Consider the following 19,107-nt stretch of genomic DNA (forward strand, 5'->3'; position numbering starts at 1 on the left):
TGTAYCTGCTTCTGCTGCACCTGCTTCTGCTGGCAAACAGGCTCCAAGCTTAACTCTTACGGCAAGTCAAGCCTTCCAAAGACACGGAGACCCTAGAGAACATGACACTGGCCTGATCTGACATGGGGGAAATTTCCGGTTTTTTATAAAAAGGAATGACTTCCAGAAAAGGGAGAATTCATTTGCAGCAGCACATGCAGGTGCCATTTCTTGGTTCAGTTCTCTGCTGCGCGCATCCCTTAGGTAACAGGGCAGCATATTCAAAGCAAACAAATCCTTTGCTGTGTTGCTGCCACTGAATGAATCGTGCGTGGCCACTTGGGCAGATGTACTGCAAATAACGGACTGGCAGTTAAGCTCCAAGGTTTCTCTCCTTCTGTTTTGCAATAATAATAATAATAAAAATAATAATAATAGACAACCTTCATGCAGGCTTCAGGGCTTCGGAATGCGCCTGCCATCCACAAACCTAATTTCATATAATGACAGCCTAATTAATCTTCTTTTGTTTCAATAGCATACGGCCTCCATTCAAGTGTGGAATATGGGAGAATCTTGCTGAGGACCATCTGTCAGCATCGCGGTGTGAATAAAGGAATACGGCAGCTTTTTGTGCAATTATATCTGTATTTATATAGTTGCGTGCCTGTCTAGTGTTCCATACACAGGTAGTATGGCCCAGACAGTAAGGTAATGCCTTTAATACTGAAAAACATCTGCGGTCCCAGTCTTCAGCATCGAATTGCCATCTTTTTGCCAAGGGAGGTATCATTACTCCTTCACACAGCACTCGAGTAAAGAAGCATCAGGCAACGTGGCCAAGGTCACACAGAAAGCCTGTGACAGAGATGGGCATTAAGCCAACTCCTCACACCAGAGACTGGGTCACTCTAAGCCCTTATTCTCAGGGACAATCTTCCTTCCCTCTCTCCAGGGTCTCAGTTGGGATAGCGAGAGCAGTAACCCTGGGGAGAGCAAAATTTCTGACTCTGAGGCACTCAATCATTATTACAACAAAGTCCAGCTGTCTTGAATGAATTAGTTTTCATTGAAGAAAGGTTTCAAGACCTTCCATTTAAAACTTGCCTATAAAGCAAAGCCCAAGACCTGCAAAAGCTAAGACTCAAATGAAATCAGGGTGTAATAGTACTTTGACAGGGGTTGAAGGCTGTTTTTTCAACATCTAGGGCCGCCRGTACTGCACTTAAATTACTTCCCCATGAAATAGTGAAAGGTCACAGTATTTCAATCAAGATACTCAGCCAGTATAAATCCCGTCTCTCTACAGAAGCAACTGGTGTYTATAGATTTACAACTGTTAAAAGTCAGGCTCTATTTATAGTTTCAATATTAATAAATAAAATTCWGTGTCTTGGTTTTAAATATGAGAGMGCTAAATCTGTCTTTTCTTCAAGGGAGTGCAACTACTTTGCCTTAAATATAGTTCCTTCTCTGTTACTTATAGTAACACAGAACTTAACTTACACTTGGGATTTTTGAAGCTAAAAGCTCTCTCCCTTTATTTTTATTTTACTCTCTGATTGGCTGCTTAAATTCCTTAAAAATGCTAAAGAAATCATTTGACTAACAGTAGCCATACCAACAATTTTTGTTGCCACAGTGAAAATCAGGCAGGCGAAAGAGGGGCTTACAGGGAAGATCCACATTCTTCAGGATAATTATAATTTGCATCCAATATGACACATATTTCAATTTCTGGGAAAAATGCACCTTATGAATAAATGCAGATTGTTTTAGTTACGACATGTCAAAGGCAGTAGTCCGATCTGATATTTGCAGTCGCATAATTACACCTGGCATATAATAATCAGCAAGGCCGGYTGACTCGGCTTACTACAACACTTTCATTAGCTGTTGTCTTATAYTAGCCACTCCTGGTTAAGTGATTATGGAGGCAGAACATATCTGCCTGCAAATATCCAATGGATACAAAATAGAAGATGAAGAAGAAAAATTACTTATGGTGGGTAATTTACTTATAAAAATACTTAGAGKGGGTAAAAGAGCAGTGTGAAGTAACTAAAGAGAAGTGAAAATGAGTCAGTTGGGGAAAGGATCCTACCAGAGAGAGAGACTGTAACCCAGGGTCCCAGTGAATAGGATGAGGTTAACTAACCGACGTGAGACAATTTCCTAAGAGTTTATGGAGTTGCTTTCTGATATGTAAAAAGGGATTATCCAGTATATTTTTTCAAATGTAACTAGGCACCCTGTTTCCATGAAGAAAAAAATAAATTAATTTTTATACGTTATTTGAATGTTTACACTTTGTCCCTTGAAAAACGTCCGTCTATATCCCTCCGATATACAACTTTAAAAAAAAAAAAAATCTGAAGACTATTCCTCATTAAATTTCAGTGGTCTTCGTCTGCTTTTATAGAAAGGGCCCATCTACACCACGAGGGCTTCATGCTTTATGCATCAAAGCTCCCAAGCTCCATGCCAACAACTACATGCTTGGAGCAAGGAAGAACATATTCCCTCCAGAGGAGATCATTATATAATTGCCTATACTAGGATTTTTTTTTAACACTTGAAGTATTGAATACTAACTATACACACACTTCATCTAATTCTGAATGGTTGCTTTTATGCCTCTCACTAAAACGTAAGATTTTCAGAGCTACCTTACTAAATTCTCAGAGGAATTAATCAAAGCAGAGCACCTCAATTCCCTAAGCGGTTTTGAAAGTCTTCCACCAAATACACGCAAGTTCTATTCTTTCCGAAGGCTCCTGATGCACTTCAAAAACGTAAATGATCATATATCGAATACTTCTCACTGAAAGGGATGAGCGAGCAAAGGGCTGGAGTGCTCCCTCAACAAGTTTGCTGATGATACCAAACTGGGAGGAGTGCTCCAGGTGACCCTGCGTGAGCAGAGGGTTGGACTGGATGACCTCYGAGGTCCCTTCCAACCTTAGGCATTCTGTGATTCTATGAAACRGAGCTACCTCTGCTATAGAGCATGGCATAGGAATATTCCATAAAAGTTTAAAGACTGGAAGTGAAGAATTCCCAGGGGGAACTTGATGAAACTTAATGGCCTGTGATATACAGAAGTAGATGATCTAATGGCCCCTTCYGGCCTCAGCTGCTATGAAATTAAAGTCACCACACATTCAATTGAAAGTTTAGGAAGAACAGGGAAGGTGAAGTCGTTGCTTWAAGGAGAGATAGACCCAGCTTTCTGCAGAAATCTGCCTGCTGCACGGAGCCTTGCTCAAGCAGTGCTGGAGGGCAGGGGAGGGCACTGGCGGCCTTGCCCTTCGCCCCTCAGCAAACCACCGGCTCGCGGCCGGGCTACAATTGACCAGAGCATCAGAATTAACTGTCTGAGCCCACAGAAACATCTGAGTGATGTATAAAGGCTGCAGAGCAGGCAGACRCTCAGCTTTTGTACTTCATCTAGCGTAACCCTTGGCTGGGAGGTCAGCCGGCCGCTCCACAGCACGGGCAGCGGCCTTAGGAATCAGCACTGGTACAGCTCGCGCGACACGAAGGCCTCGGTGGCCACCCACAACCCTTGGCTGCTCTCGTAGCTCCAAGTTTCACTCGGTGCAATGGAGAAGCACGTACAAGGCACCCACAATGGGTTCCAAGATAGCAAATAATGTCTCCTCTCAACAGCAAGACAACTGTCCTCTTTACACCCGCCTCATTTCTCAACCACCTTCACACGAAGATCCTGGTGTCCTTTCAGGAACAGCAGCTCTTTTTTTTTTTCGCTGATACTTTAGACAAACAAACACTGCAGAACCATAAGGATCTGCACAGGAACATCCATGCATGTACAATTTTGGATGGATACAGTATTTGGAGCATGCTTAAAGGATTACCATTTATGACACTGAAAATTACAAAAATCRTATATACAATTTTTCATGCTTATTTATACTCAGATCATTAGAGGCCTCTCTGCAAAAGTGAATTTGGTTCTTGCAGCCGTGACAGCAAAGGACAAATGCCTTGACAGGACATACTGCTTCTTTAAGAATAATTAAATCAAAGTATGGCATAAATCCCAGTGTGCTTCTCCACTGGCAGTATTTCTACCATGAATCTTCAAAACCTTAAATCCAATATTCAAAATTTATGGGTTTCACCTATGGTTTCAAGGTGAGAAGCAGCTGTAGCAATGCTTTGGCACTGCTGCCTACCTACCCTTTTCTTTCAGTCCAGCAAAGAAATAAAGCAAGAAAAAACTTCTCAACATGCCGCAGTGAATACGATTTTTACCTGAACACATACAGAGGAAAAGAACGTAACCCTGATGGGCGAACACAAAGTTAAGAGCATCTCAGTACCTGAGCTGGTCTCATTTCAAATTCAAATCAAATACAAATGAGCTAGATAGAGCCAAAAAAGATACAAGCTTATTTAGCATCTCATCTACATCATGTAGTAGTAGTAGTTCCACATTCCAGTGTGTGGAAATGGAAACAGGGTGTTCTTATCTGTAGCAAAAAGAAGAAGAAGTATTTTAATGGAGAACCTTACAGGAACCTTCCAAGTACCTCGGGCTGTGAATATCCCAATATTTGATAGAATTGAGACTTCCTCCACCTCAAACTTTGGAAGCACTTAGAAACCAAGGTTTTAGTTTAGTATTAAGTATTTGTATCTGTCACAKAGATAGCAGGCCTCTGAACAAGCAAAATGATATAATTCAGGCTTGAGGGCTTCTTTTTTATTTTTTGAGATAGGACATCTTGATTGCTTTCTGAATTCAGAATTTCTACCAGTTGAGCTGTTAACACTGAGGAGAAAAGCCATGTTGCGAGCTTTAGGACAAATACTCTAAGAAACAAAGGATGGTTTTCGTTTTTTCACAATCATTGCTAAAAAAGCATTACTCAACCTCTCCCACACGGATTTTTCTTAATCTCTACATGAAACTGGAAATCCTTTAAAACGTTCCTCTTTCCCTTTTGTGGTTTTAAAAGCTCAAGTTGCACTACGATCTTTGCTTAAGAGAAGTTACTGATGTATTCTAAATGTTATAATCCAAGCAGTCATGGCTGGATGAAAATCCAGTTTATCCAGCAATGCTACAAGCTTGGCATGCAATCTGATTCATTAATGAAACTGTTGCTGCCTGATGGGTTGAATAATGAAATTGCAGTAACATCCATTTGGCAACGTTGCACATTATTTTACCAGCTTTAATAAAACACGTGTAACATTGCTTAGGAGAAAACTGGCTCCTTTACGGCTGTCTAGATTGACATAGTAAACTTATTTTCCACCTTCAACTACGGAGGTACGTCAAGCCAGTAACTGCTTTTAGACCTTGTCCACGCGGGGATTTTGCCCCAGTTCTCCCAATTGCTGGCTGGCTCACCAACCTAAGCCCAAGGCCAGCTGCTTAGTTGACACAGATTGCCCTGTTTCCACTGGAGGCAATAAAAGCAGCTATACCTGTTTACCCCTTGGGCACCTAGCCCCCAGCACAGGCCAAGGAGGCAGTGATTTGCAGCATAGGTCATCTTCTTCTGAGGACCAAAGTGCATTAGAGACTTCCTCACCAAAATTCAAAGCTTACACAGGCCCAGCTAACTCACTGGATGATTATAAACTATTATAAACTATAGGAGCAGGGTCTCAGCGTTCAAATGCTTCCATTTTGTCATCGTAGAGACAAGTGGTCTGCAAAAAAGGGAGCAGAAATATGCAGGCTGGAACACCCCAGAGAGATTCAGAGGACTTCAGTACTCAGAGTGACGTGGCTGCAACACGCCAGTAAGCTTTTCTGGTAATAAAAGTCATAAAAATGCTAGGCCTAAGCTAAAACAGTAATCTATTGTATCAGTTTGTCAGTCTACAAAGAGAAAAGATTTGATTAGAAAAGMAAGATAACCTTGTGCTCTAATCTAAACTGACTCGTGACATGAGCTGTCTGCCACTCTACAGTTACCTAGGGATCGTGGCCGACTCAAAGATTTTATTTTAAGCATCACAGAAGCCTATGGAGAAAATGCAGCAGCACAAATAAAGCAAATATCATAATGGGGAAAATCTATTTCACTGCTCTCTCAAGTTTCTAGGCCAGCTTTGCTAGAGTTCTCTTCTTTCAGCGTTGACAATACTGAAGTGCCTTGCAATGCAGCCTCTGTAAGTCTCTCCAAGCAATTCAGAGGGGATTCTGCTGTATGGGAGGTATCACAAGCAGAACTAAAGTGCCTTGGTTAAAATACCCTGGGAAAGATCATATGGTAGTGATTCAAGTAAATTAAATCCTAGTGTGCTTATTGTTATGAAATGCTGAACAAGTCGAAAGTAATGAATGAGATACCATATTTAGCAGACACACTAAGACAATTACAGTAAAGCAAGCTACACAGGCGGTACTGTACATCAGACTTACTTTGTAGAAATCCATAAATAAGTAATTTCAATTGGTAAAGCATTCCAAGATGGCTTGGAGTAAAAAAAAGAGGCAACATGCACCTCCTCTTAATATACCACAACACTAGCAGTTTCATACATTCCYCAATGCGTATTCTGCATTGCAGGAACACTTAAGTATTTCTCATCTCAAAAACTGTTTATAAGCTCAGTATTTTAATAAACTCCAAAAGAAGCAGTCTCCCAATTTTACGTACACATACACACATGTATACATCAAGTTCACACATATCCAATTTAGTTGGAGATCAGTCTTAATGAATATGCACTAATAAGATTTTGGCAGATTTGATCAGGATTTTCCTACTGGTGGACTGTAGCCTTTGGATGCATAAATTCAGCTATTGTTTGCTAAATTATCCCCTCCAATAAATAACTATAGGAGAAAACTGCAATAATCTTCTGAAAGTCAAGAATCAAGAGATTAAACTTTTTTTTTTTTTTATCATTTAAATGCAATCTGAACAGTAGGTTGCTCTTATATGGTAACTATGTTTGTGAAAGAATGGAAATGCTTGCTGAGAGAGAAGCACAAATAGCTTTGATATCAAAGGCGCTGAAAAGCTTTATTTACATTCACTCTGTGTGAATAGCAGCTTCCATACGGTCAAGCTGTGGATTACAACTCKGGGGGGGTAGGTGAATAGGTTATCTAGAGCTTCTTGTGCAGACTGTATTCTTCCAGCAAACAAAACAGGTCCATAATTCTTCTGTTTTAATAGTTCCATCTGAACCACTTTGTCATTCAAACCTGTTCTGATCTGAAGCAATGCTGAGTTGGCCTAAACTAAATGAATAAAATGGAAAATAAAATTAAAAAAAGGAAGCCTAAGAGTGTTGCTCTCCAAAACCATTATGGAAAGTATGTTTTTATTCCCGTGGAGAAAAATGAAGACTATTAAAAACTTAAACAACAATGAAGGCGATTATTAGAAACAACAGGCAGTGGAAAAATATTCTGTAGTGCTATCCTGCCGCCTTTTCTTATGCTGCTCTAATACAAAAACTGGTAATTAAGCAGTGGCTTTTGTCACTGAGTTAAAGAACAGCTGTTTTCGAAGAGATGCAGCATCTGATCTTGTGTACAGCAAGAGGACTTCAATACTATAGCTACAAAAGTATAAAATACATTAACAACACTCCAAATATCTGGAGCAATTCTGCTAAAGCAGATCTTTAGCAATATGCCTTGGCTACAAAAGAAAAACAGAAGGGATGGAAGACAATCAAACTCACGCGTATTAAAAGCTTCCAACTCTAGCTCAAGACAGTAAATGTAAGAGCTTAATTCAGCAGAAATGGACCCACCTTAAAAATCTGAATACATAACAGGAGGAAAAGCTAAGGAAATTGTTCAGACTCTTCATAGGTGAACAAAGGAGAAGACAAGAGTTAATGGTCACAAGCCACAAGAAGGGAAATGTGGATTGCRTGTGTGTGCATGGCTGTCTCACCAAGAGAGTGGCTAAAATCTGTTAAATTACGTACCAGATTGGTCGACAAATCCTAATCCTTGGAGATCTTGAGATYCAGACTGGACACAGCTATATGCAACCCGATCTATCTTTGATGTTAGCCCTGATGAGCAGGAAGTTGACTAGATGACCTCCAGAATTTGCTTCTAACATCACTTTTTCTTTGATTCTGACTTGTAAATTCTTCCATCCGGTTAAATCCTACTGTTGCTAGGACTAAAACGCCACAAAAATGTCATGTCCTAAGACAACATAAACAAATTATTATGGCACCAAGCTTTAACAATTTCAAAGGATTCCAAGCAATGGATCCCTGCAGACTCTAAGTGCCTTTTAAAAACAAGAGCTTATCAATACATACTGAGCATCTCAATAGCCTTAAGAAACATACTGCCTCCTCAATATGACAGCATCAAATAAAAAAGCCTCTTTACTCTTCTGTAGACTCATCTAAAATTTTTTAAATTCACTGATCTCAGAGATATTAAAGCCAGCTAATGATAACCTTTCATGCTCTTCTTCCTTCAAAATCTTTAAAGTATTATTTATGCACAAAAAGTGCTTTACTTTGTTGCTTATTTGAACTATTAGGTGATCAGGCATAAATCAAAAACAATTATTTCAGTGCCTCTACAATTTGCCCTCATCTGTCAAATTTGAAAGAACAGAAAAATAAACTGCACAGAATTTATGCTTAACCTTGTTTAACAAAACAATTAGCTCCCTCAGCTCTTTAAATATAAATGCCAGTAACTGTCACTTGGAAGACRGTCTTGCTTGCTGAGGACCATCTATGTACCAGAATGTGTGTATTGGCAACATGCTATTAATTAGCCTCAGGCCAGCCGAAAAAAAATACAACTTTTGACAGGGACCAAATAGAGCTGGCAAAGCAAATCTGTGCTGTGATGCTGCCGTGGTCTGCACACAAAAAAGGGAGCAAAAATATGTTATGGGCACAGTAATAAAACGACAGAACCAAAAGACTTGTAGAAGGTATAGGATTTGCTCAGATTGAAATGATTTCACCTGGCTTTCTGGTCCCAGTTGAGGGGCTTAACTCTCCTAGCTACATTCAGAAGTCAAATCTTTTCTCCTCRCTGAAAATCACATTATGTCTGAAATGACAATATCCTTAATTTCGGCACCTGTGGACTTGAGGCAGAAGTCTATGTCAGAGTGAGAATGCTGCGAGATGGAGAATTATTTCATGCGGGCAGTGAAACTCATGCGGGCAGTTTTTACTTCTAATTTCGTATGAAGCCCCCCAAAAACATATTTAGCTTTGAACTGTCAGCAAGAGAGAATAGTATTGAAGTGATGGAAAAGTTAGCAAGAAAATGGATAGAATGACAAAGTCAGGGCATTTGGGGGTGGTTCTCAAGCAAGCCAGTCTCTTGTGACCTACGTATGCAGTTTGGAGTATACCATCTCTGGTAAAGTTGGCCTGAAAAAAAAGGATATCATACCAACAGAACACCCCAAAAATTGTCTCAGAAAAAGAGTTGACAGTTATCCTTGCTTTTGGATGTTGAGCTGTAGTAAGCAAAATGTTACTCGTCTCTTGACACCACATGAAAGATACCCGGTTCCATTCACAACCCTGCCATCTGGGCCGAGTGCCTTCTGTTGTACTAACTTCCCACTTCTGTAAACAGTTACTTTTGCTGGAGGCAGTTATGTTTCCTAGAAATGCCAGTGTAACATGGTCTTTGGCACAAGCAGGCACCCATCTAAATGATGAATGTACACCCTGGAGTGTTTATTCCAGTGTACTGCAAGCACGAAGAACACAGCTTACGTTCTACAGGTATTTGCTGCATCTCTACATAGGCCATAGCAGGAAATTAGAAACTATACTGATTTCCATTAAGATCAGTAAGACACAATGGAAAGGATAACAGCCAGACTTCTCCCCAAAAATCTTTAAGATATTATGTGTCCATAAAAACATAGCYCCCTAAACATCATCACTTCTTATGTTAAAGATCCCGTTTCTCAGAACCGGTTTACACAGTAAGTTGTATCACACAAGTGGCACAAGGAAGTGTGGGATGAAGAAACACACATCCTGCTGAAGGATCCAAATCATAAATCTCAGAAACACAAACGAGGCTAAAAGGACTTGGGAAGATCTCGAATGAAGGCTGGATATACCCCAACTCACCCGTTGAGCTATACTACTGGTTAATAAGCACAAACACTCCTTTCACCATGCGTAGTCTAGCTGGATAATAATCAGATCAGATTATTCGTTTTAACTTCTGTCAGTTCAAATGTCTGACAATCCATACCGGCCATCCTGTGCTTTATCCCAACCGTTGCGAAGTCCACTGAGAATTATCTTCTGAGAAATACAATATAATAAATCTAGCCCTCATTTCATCCTCCCTCAGCTCTTCACCCCTTACGTGGTTATTCACTCTTCTATAGACAGGCAAGGCACTAGTGGTGGCACAGCTCAAAGGGCTAGTTTCTGAACTCCTGGATTTTCTTTGTCCTTTGTGGGACATGAGAATAGCTTTATTGCCAGCTAGAGGAATATTGTCACAGGCCAGCATGCTAATGAGCTCCATGAGCACGGAATAAAGGAGTCGCTTCTCCAGGAAGCTTACGGCAAGGCTAGGAGATAGCAGGCATGACAAAAGGCTGGAGCAATATTGATCAGCACGGTGGGCAGTCATTACAACATCTCAGCAGACTGATTATTGACTAGATTTTCTTTCTAGTTCCAATAGAAAGAGAGGACCTGACCTGACTGCCTCAAATTCAAGAAAAAAATGGATATCTTGTAGTTTTATCATAAGGAAAAAACACAAAAAAAATAATTTAGAGGAAAATCTGAACTGTTTGCCAATCTAAGTGAATTCTTCTGTAAGGAAGATTCTATAGATAGCTTTATGCGTCACTTTACTGTATAGCTTTATGTTTCATTTTATTGTATTTCTTACACTGCGATGTTTCATCTAGAAACCACACTGGGAAAAAATCAAGACCAAAGAGAAGGTAAATGTCTAGACAGCAACTATGCCATAAGCATTTTCAAGAAATATATAAAAAAGCATCAGCATCCGCTGTAAGCTGCTAACAGCTGAAAGTTAACCGTGTTATTTTAAACTGAGACATGATATTAAAACAAACCAAAAAACCCCTCAACAACACACAGTAGAAGTTCTGATTTCTAAAGTTGGACAATTATATCGATCAATTGTATAATTCAATTAATACTGACATCTCATGAATAATGTACTCTATGACTCCATCTGGTATTCAAACATCTCATTTTTATTCTTAAGGAATAAACGGAGCTGCAAAGGCTTTTTTGATGTACTAGTAGGAGGAGAATGAAATTGGGAACCYGATTCCCTTATGCATTTAGAAAAAGAATACCTTATTTGATAAAGAATTCCTTTAAGACTCTGATTATTTTATATCTTGTCTGCATGCACGYATCTGCATACGTTATTTTTCAAGAAAACTGGACAAAATTTTTATTCACAGAACACTTTCCCTGTCTTTTTGTGGTGCTAAGGTGGATTTTAGGCCAGATGTTCAGAAGGAGGTCCTCATGCAAATATTTATATATCAAATGACCCATGCAAAAAGCACGGCACTTTAGCTCATCAGAAATAAACCTATCAAAAAATAAAAAAAACCTTTTTCTTGTACCAAAAAAAATGCTGCCCTAACTCAATCAGAGATTTTTTCAGGAACATGTCACTTCTGTCAAAATACTTGAAGATTTCAAATTTGTGTTACTGAGGTCAGATAAGTCAAAAGTGAAGTATTTGGTAATTACCTATCTTAATTTATTCTGTTTCACGAAGAAATTACATGCTTTCATCTTTTAAACAAATAAATTTTGAAATGTAAGAATCTCCATTTTTTTAAATCTTAACTATATCTTGTCAGAACAAGAATAACTCAGTCTACTGGCATCCTAGCAGATCAACTACAACCTATTCCTCTTTGCCTCCCAAAAAAGGCAAATTTAAAAAGGATCTCTAACTCTGTTCAGAGTTYATCCAAGTTTTCTAGCTCAGTTCTCACAATTCTTTTTCCTGATTTATCACTATTAAGAAAAAAAGAAAACAGAATAGGAAAAATCATCTGTTCGCAGACACAGGCACCAAGAGAGATGCTTAAATTCTAAAAGCACCACATTTGGAAAGCAGAAGAATCCTTCCCTTCAGTAGAACATTTTTTAGCCTCAATCAAATGCTGCAACTTCAGAAGAACCAGAATTGCTCTTTAGGGTCTCCAAGTAGCTCGACCAAATACTACCCTTTCCATAACAACATCATTATATTCTATTGGAGTCTCCCACAYGACAGTCCTGATAATGACATCTATAAAGTATGTGTTTTGCCTTCTGCAGGGCAGCTAGAGCAGCCACTGCCTGGGAGAGAAGAAAATCAGTGACTGCAACATGGTGACACTGCTGGCTACAGGGTAGGATCATCATTTTTTACTTTCTTTGATTTACAAACGGATAAAAATAAAGATCTATAAATATACAATGTTAAAAAATTAAAAATAAAAAAAAAAGAATCAAAAGAATCTCACATCCTAATCACAGCTCCAAATGTGCCACTCAGACTTCTATCTAGCATGCTAGTATTTAGCAGAGTCAGACACTAACCTGGTCAAAACAAACACTGAAACGAGCAGGCTACTTTAYTCTAATTGTAATTGATTTCTCCAGGTCCCACAGTGTATGTATTCTGAACTGCCCATCTTCAAAGAAGACAGATGAAAGCTCTGCCTACATAAATTAATTGCTCTATCAGTATAGTTAAACTGATACAGCAGGTTCCAGCATGATCATGGGTTTAGAATAGGGAAGCAATCTTTAATGTGTTTTCTTTATAAAGCAGGCAAGGCTACATGCAATTTAAGCACCGCTGCACAGAGGAAAAATAAACACAAATTCATTCCTTAAAATCTCACAGACAAGCCCCACCCAATTTCCATTGAAAAGCAGTTTGCAGAGCAAATAACGCAATTCTTCTGTCCTGATCACAAAGTAAGTTTTAAACTGTACACACACAGGTAATCACTTAGTAAATGAGGGGGCTGTTTTTGAAAAAGCATTTAAAAAATGCTTCTATTCTAAAAAATGTTGTTATTCTAGACGGGGATGATAGCTTTTACTTTCTTTACCTGCGAGAAAGCAAAGCCAGAAAGAAATACAAAGACGTATTTCGTAGCCCTCTATCTTTTAAGTGAGCTGGAATGAGCTGCTTTCTTGATTAAACACAGGGCGCTCTCTCACTCCATCATTTCCAGTAGTATCACTGAGAAGAAACATAAAAACCTCATGGTAAATGAGAGAGGTTAAGGAAAAGGCTTGTAAAGCACCTTACTGCTTTAGATCTCACTAAATGCGGCTGTCCTCTTATTTATGGGATAAGATGATTGACGTATAGTCATTCTTCCAATTCAGAAARGACTGTTGGCTGGTGTATGCGCAATTAGCCTTATCTCCTCATCAGGATGCAGCCATCAGGACTGTTATTGCTGGTTAATGTCTGAATAAGGGAAAAAAAAAAAATGAGGAAGGCAACGACGAGGATCAGCTAATGTCCCCGGTGGTTAACACCTGAATATGGCTCAGTGTGAGGAGCCAGCTCAAGCTAGGAGCCTATCACACCTATCACAACACCTAATACATAATGCAGGGTATCAGTTTTGTAGGACATATGGGCTTATGCCTTCATAATAACAACTTAAAAACAACATTTTGTAGTCTGTGGTAATTACTTTACTGTAAACCATTTCAGTGGGGCATGTACATTAATTTAATTCATTGCAGCAGGCAGGTTGGCATGCACAGAGAAAAACCCACTGCAGAAGCAATGAATACTTCATAGTTTATAACATACATACTTCCTTTAGGAATAAAATCCCCTATCATAGCAGAAACAYCTTCTGGCATTACTCAGATTTTCAGTCAGTCCAACTGAAGCAAAAACCTCTACCTGTAACATACAGGATAACCACCGGCAGCCCAGTTTTACTCTGCCTCTCACAGAGGCAAAAACAAAGCATAACATCCAGGAATTTGCACCTAAAAATCACGAGGAATAGTGTGAAAGCCAAACCCAGAAGCCGTTTTCTCCTTTTCTGTTACAGCCAAGGAATTATTTGTACAGACACCCTGGAAATCCATGACTCAAAAACCATTTCACATGATGCTAAAGGCAGAGAGTATTCAGTTGTCGATTTCAAACCTAATTTTAGTTTGACAGATATATACTTTAATTCTATCAAATTGTTGTGACACTTCTCCCCGCAACACTAGTATAATATTAGAGAAATCTGCTCAGGGTCAGTTAAGCTAGACCTTGCACTAAAAAACATATACAGACTTATAACACTCCTTGTTCAAGGCTAGATTTCCCAACGGTTCCCCTAAGCAGCATTCCTGCTCTTCCAAAGCACTGACCACACATGCTTAATTCATCTAAAGAAATTTGGGGGACAGAAAATGAGCACAGAATGACTATACTTTTCCGCACTAATTTAATATATATATAGCATCCATAAAAGCAGTGAAAATGTACACACAGACTAGCAAGCATAGAAAAATTGRAAGTTCATAGTAGAATGTTAATTCTGGTTCCTAGGTAGGCCAATATGTCTTTACGGACCTTCCAAGACAAAAATACTTAGTCTACGCCTAAGTATCTTTTAATCACAGACCTTCAAGTTAGCAGCAAGGCCTARGCAGGGACGAGCACCAACTTCTCTGCGGGAAGGTTGCTGCGATCTGCCCCGTGTTTGAGTTCACACCTATCTCCATTCTGATTAAATCATCTCCACTATCAACACCATCTGGCTGCTGAAAAGCACACTAGTATCTATTTTGTGATGTGATTGGATCTGCTGCTCATTGAAGTTTCTTTCCTTCTTCATTTTTAAAGAAATCTCATTTTTTTGTGTGTGTGCATGCACATGTGTGTGCCCTCAAGTGCTTTAAAACATGATACAGTAATGCTTTTGATTTCTCCTTTGCTACTAGAAAACCCAACTGTTTATCTACGGAGGAAAAGGAGACTGCATATGTTGCACAGTTCTGAAAGCCAAAATGCTGAATTACAAGGTCTTAAGCAAAACACAAAAAAGTAAGACAACCTAGTATTCAAAATCTGTTTTAAAAGCAAATGAAATTTCAACATGCTCTCTGTACATGCAATTAACTTGTTCTTTTTCTCAAGCTATTTTAAGCGATTCTATCTGTGCTGGCGTCAGTTGTTTCTAACCATAGTAATCTCCTTTTAAATAAAAATAAATAAGCTTCATGAGATTATATAAAATCAACCAAGAATAGACGGGAATGTAAATACTTTGGAATGTATCAGCTGTTAACAGTCAAGATGAGATGCAGTCTATGGGAAGCAACAATATTCAGGTATCTTTATTCATCCTTCATCCTTTTGTATAATAATCCCACCATCTTGAACTGATCTATTTAAACAGATTTGGGGACAGGTTTTYGGAGCCCTTGGTACAGCAATAATAGCTTTCCTGAGAATGAGGTCAACTGCACAGACTAAAAAATAGATATCTTTTTTATAGGAAAAGGGAGACCTGGACTGTTTGTTTATAGGGAGGTGGTGGGGTGTCACTGGTACTTCACTGCGTTTCATTTTTAAACAGTTCTCATACTTTTAAAGGCAGCCTTTCTCCTCCCCTCTTTGCTTTTTATATTCTTTCCCCTTCATTATTATTTCACTTTTTTGTGGAATGAACAATCTGAAGCTGAAAAWGAAATCTAATTTATATCTTTGTGCTGGGCATCATCAGTAGCTTGCAGAGAAAGTTTAAGTGAAACCAGTCTGGAATTTTAGATGATTCGGCTCCAAAATGCTTGCTAATTTAGAATTCACCTCAGCATTCTAGGGTATTCTGCAARGCTGTAAAGATAATTTTTATTTTTCCTCTGAAATTTCCCATATTTCTCATCTGTTACACAGTTCTGCAGATTTTCAGTAATAAAAGCTTATATAAAAAGAATACCATGACTGACATACCTTTCTACCCACCTTCGAAACGAAAGTGAGTAATTCTGCCTCTGACAAGTGGTTTAAGAGAAATGGATGAATAGCATTAATACTAGATCATCTAGAGAGAACACATTAATACCTTCCTACTMCACACAGTACAATTAAAACTGCACTCAACTGTTCACAATACTTCTCTCCCTTCTCCCTCTGATCTTGCTGTAGCTTCCATATTAAGATTTTTTAGCATGCAGAGGTCACACCGCTACTCCCACACTGCTTTTTTCCTGACCCAAAAGATCTCAGCTGTTACCCTTTAGGAAGCAAGGTAGAAAACAGATCAGAAATAAAGCAGCACAGCCAAATAAAGCAAGATACAGCTAAGTGCTGCTTTGAACACCACGTGCATAAATCCCTCCTTGAATGATGGTCTCAGCTCAGAACGTTATTAATTAAAACACAGACAAGAATGCTGAGAGGACTTTCCCAGCTCTAGCTCCTTGAAGTCATTTAAAAGAGCAAACAACACCTTGGCAATATGTTATTGCCCTCGCTTGAAGGCTACCCAAGTGGGGTGCACTTCCCCACCTCAGTTCATGAACGAAAACACTCAGGCCAAACACAGTGATTCCAAGCCGTAATAACAGGCCATTTAGCAGGAAAAGGAGCTGCCACACACGCTGTTCAAGCGTGCCTTCCACAGGAAGGATAAGAGGGAGGATAATCGCAGCCTGATTGCTGGAGATCACTTCAGTGCTGCAGACCGGGACCAGAGCCTCTCCAGTGCAGGAGTCGGCGCTCGGAGGCACCTGGCTCTACACTGGACAACCTGGCACAGGCCTCCCCGACCCTCCCGGCATGGTAGGACACCGGCAACAGCAGAAGAGCMGAAGTCAAAACTGTACAGTGTTATTCGGACCCTTTAAAATAGATTTCAAGTCATCACGATTAAGAAAACTGCAACAGAACTCTATTTAAGACGCACACCATTTTTAATTCATTGCACTATTTTTAAAACATACATATGCTTCAGAACGTATATGCATCTATCTATATACAGTTTGACTCATTTAAACCAGTTGTTCTTCCAATTATYTTGATAGAAAAGCACAGAAAGAAAATGCAAATTTTGTTTTGCAGGTCTCTCTCCATTCAATTTCCCCAAACAGACATATTAAGATACTGTGTTTACCAAGAAGTTATTTGTTAGACATGTTCAGAATTGGTGCTTGACACAAGTGAGTATCCTTCTGCAATAGAATTTATTTGTCCCGTTGGGCTAGATACATCAGTTAATAATTCACTCCTCAGTTCTATAAACCTGCATTGCTATCTTCCACAAAACCTTGCAGTTTCACAAGCTGTTGTTAAGAGCAGCTTAAAATAGTCCGTTATCAGAGCTGACCCTCGCTGTTAGAACTCCAGCAGAGGTGCTGTCTGTGATCGTTCTGACAAGGAAACAAAAAGCTCAGCACAGTCACTTTGGGAAGGACATGTGCACACACTGAATACCTACACCCGTAGCGGCTGCCCGCTCAGGAGCTCACACAGCAGGCAACGGCAAGGTCAAATCAGTAACTTCAAATTGCTGTTCCAACCTACAGAGTTACTTTAATCTGGGGATGGGAATGAGCCATTCATTCATTTCTGAGAGAGACATGGATAGTCATTTTTTTCACCCAGTTCTTGAATGCTTACAAGCATGCCCCTCGTTTGAACGATGGGCTAGAGCTCATAATCATCAAGTTGCAGGTCAAGAGAGACGGACTTGGTATGATTCAAGTAAATAAATTAAGTATTTAAAGTAGCCAGAGCACAAGCTAAGTGAATGAAATCTAGAACAAACTAAAAACCATCAACCAGGTGTGCAGATGTGGAAATGGCAGCTCCTCTGAGCCAAGCACACAACACGTGGTTGTAGGCCTGCACAGACACTATTTAATTCTCTGCTGATGTAGACACTGCACAAAATTAAGATTACGGCAGATAATTGCTTCACCTGCATGAATATCGGAGAAACACTCCTGACTCCCACATGGACACACAGGCCTTTACCCAATAARCTAATCCCAGAAGATGTATGCTACGTTTACAAGAACGGCAGCTTAAAGGTCAACACACTGTGGACTTGGTTGACCCTTCATATGAAGGAAATTCCAGAACATAAGACCTAGTCATGTACGTTTCTGGACGAAACGGCCCTTCTTCAAGTCTGTTGTTAATTGACATGCCTATTTTGCTTTTTCTTTCTGGAGTGGTGATAGAACATCTCATTGCTACGGCTTGTTTTGACAGCCTAGCAAACTCTCCGTAGGCTTCCATTATCCTGCATCTCAATAACGTGCTGCCGTCTTCACACGCTCGTGCACTCAGATGCGCAAGCAACCGCAGAAACAATTCCACATGCTATTCCAGCAAATGGGAAATTATTGCTGTAGGAAATCCAGACAACTGTGGGGCAATGCAAGCAGTAATTTTTAAAATACAGAGGGCAAAATGCTGTTAATACAATTCAATCTTTACCATAACTGGAGCTTAAGATTTCCTTATCTTGCCATCATAATTCATTATCTCACCTTTTCTTTTTTAAGATGAAAGATACATAGACGGATGGCAGTTAGGATCAGAATCCATGTGTTTTAAATTGTATAGAAAACTTTATATTTGTGGAATTAATACAAGTAGTGACAAACATTATAGATCTGAAATGCGTATAACAATATTACTAGAGCTAACAATGAAATTTTCCATCATAAATTGGTATTTTGGCTTTCACATTCCTGGCTGTGAAAAACACTCTGGGCTGAATGCAGTAGAAATTATGAAAGCATACTAATCTAGATAGCTACRAACTTTGTGGTCCTGATACAAAACGTATCTGCCACCAACTTAAAAATTCATAGGTGAGGAAATAGAAGAAAACATCTTCCTGATCATGTGGAAAGYAAGAGCAAACATCTACTCATTTCCACAAACTTATAGAGAGTAGCATTAAAAAGTTAAGGTAAAAGGTAAGTTAATAGTGAGTGAACCATAGAGCGTTTTAGCACCATGCTCCACTTCCTCCTATAAATACTTAAAATATTTTAAGCTATTCAAACCCCAGTACAGATATGGCTCCCCACTTTTTATTTTTAAAGAGAAAAGGAGTCCATTCTAATAGCTTATTTTTGCTTACTTCATTATCTTTTGTAAGC

General features: G+C 39.3%; 1 protein-coding gene across 2 annotated transcripts in view; it reads right to left on the reverse strand.

The window, feature by feature from the left end:
- LRRTM4 (leucine rich repeat transmembrane neuronal 4) overlaps positions 1 to 19,107 on the reverse strand; it is a 96,106-nt gene that overhangs the window by 23,158 nt on the left and 53,841 nt on the right. The gene's annotated exons all lie outside the window — the stretch shown is intronic.

This window comes from Nothoprocta perdicaria, unplaced genomic scaffold (assembly GCF_003342845.1).
Source record: "Nothoprocta perdicaria isolate Ctin4 unplaced genomic scaffold, notPer1 scaffold_103, whole genome shotgun sequence".
Taxonomy (NCBI): Eukaryota; Metazoa; Chordata; class Aves; order Tinamiformes; family Tinamidae; genus Nothoprocta; species Nothoprocta perdicaria.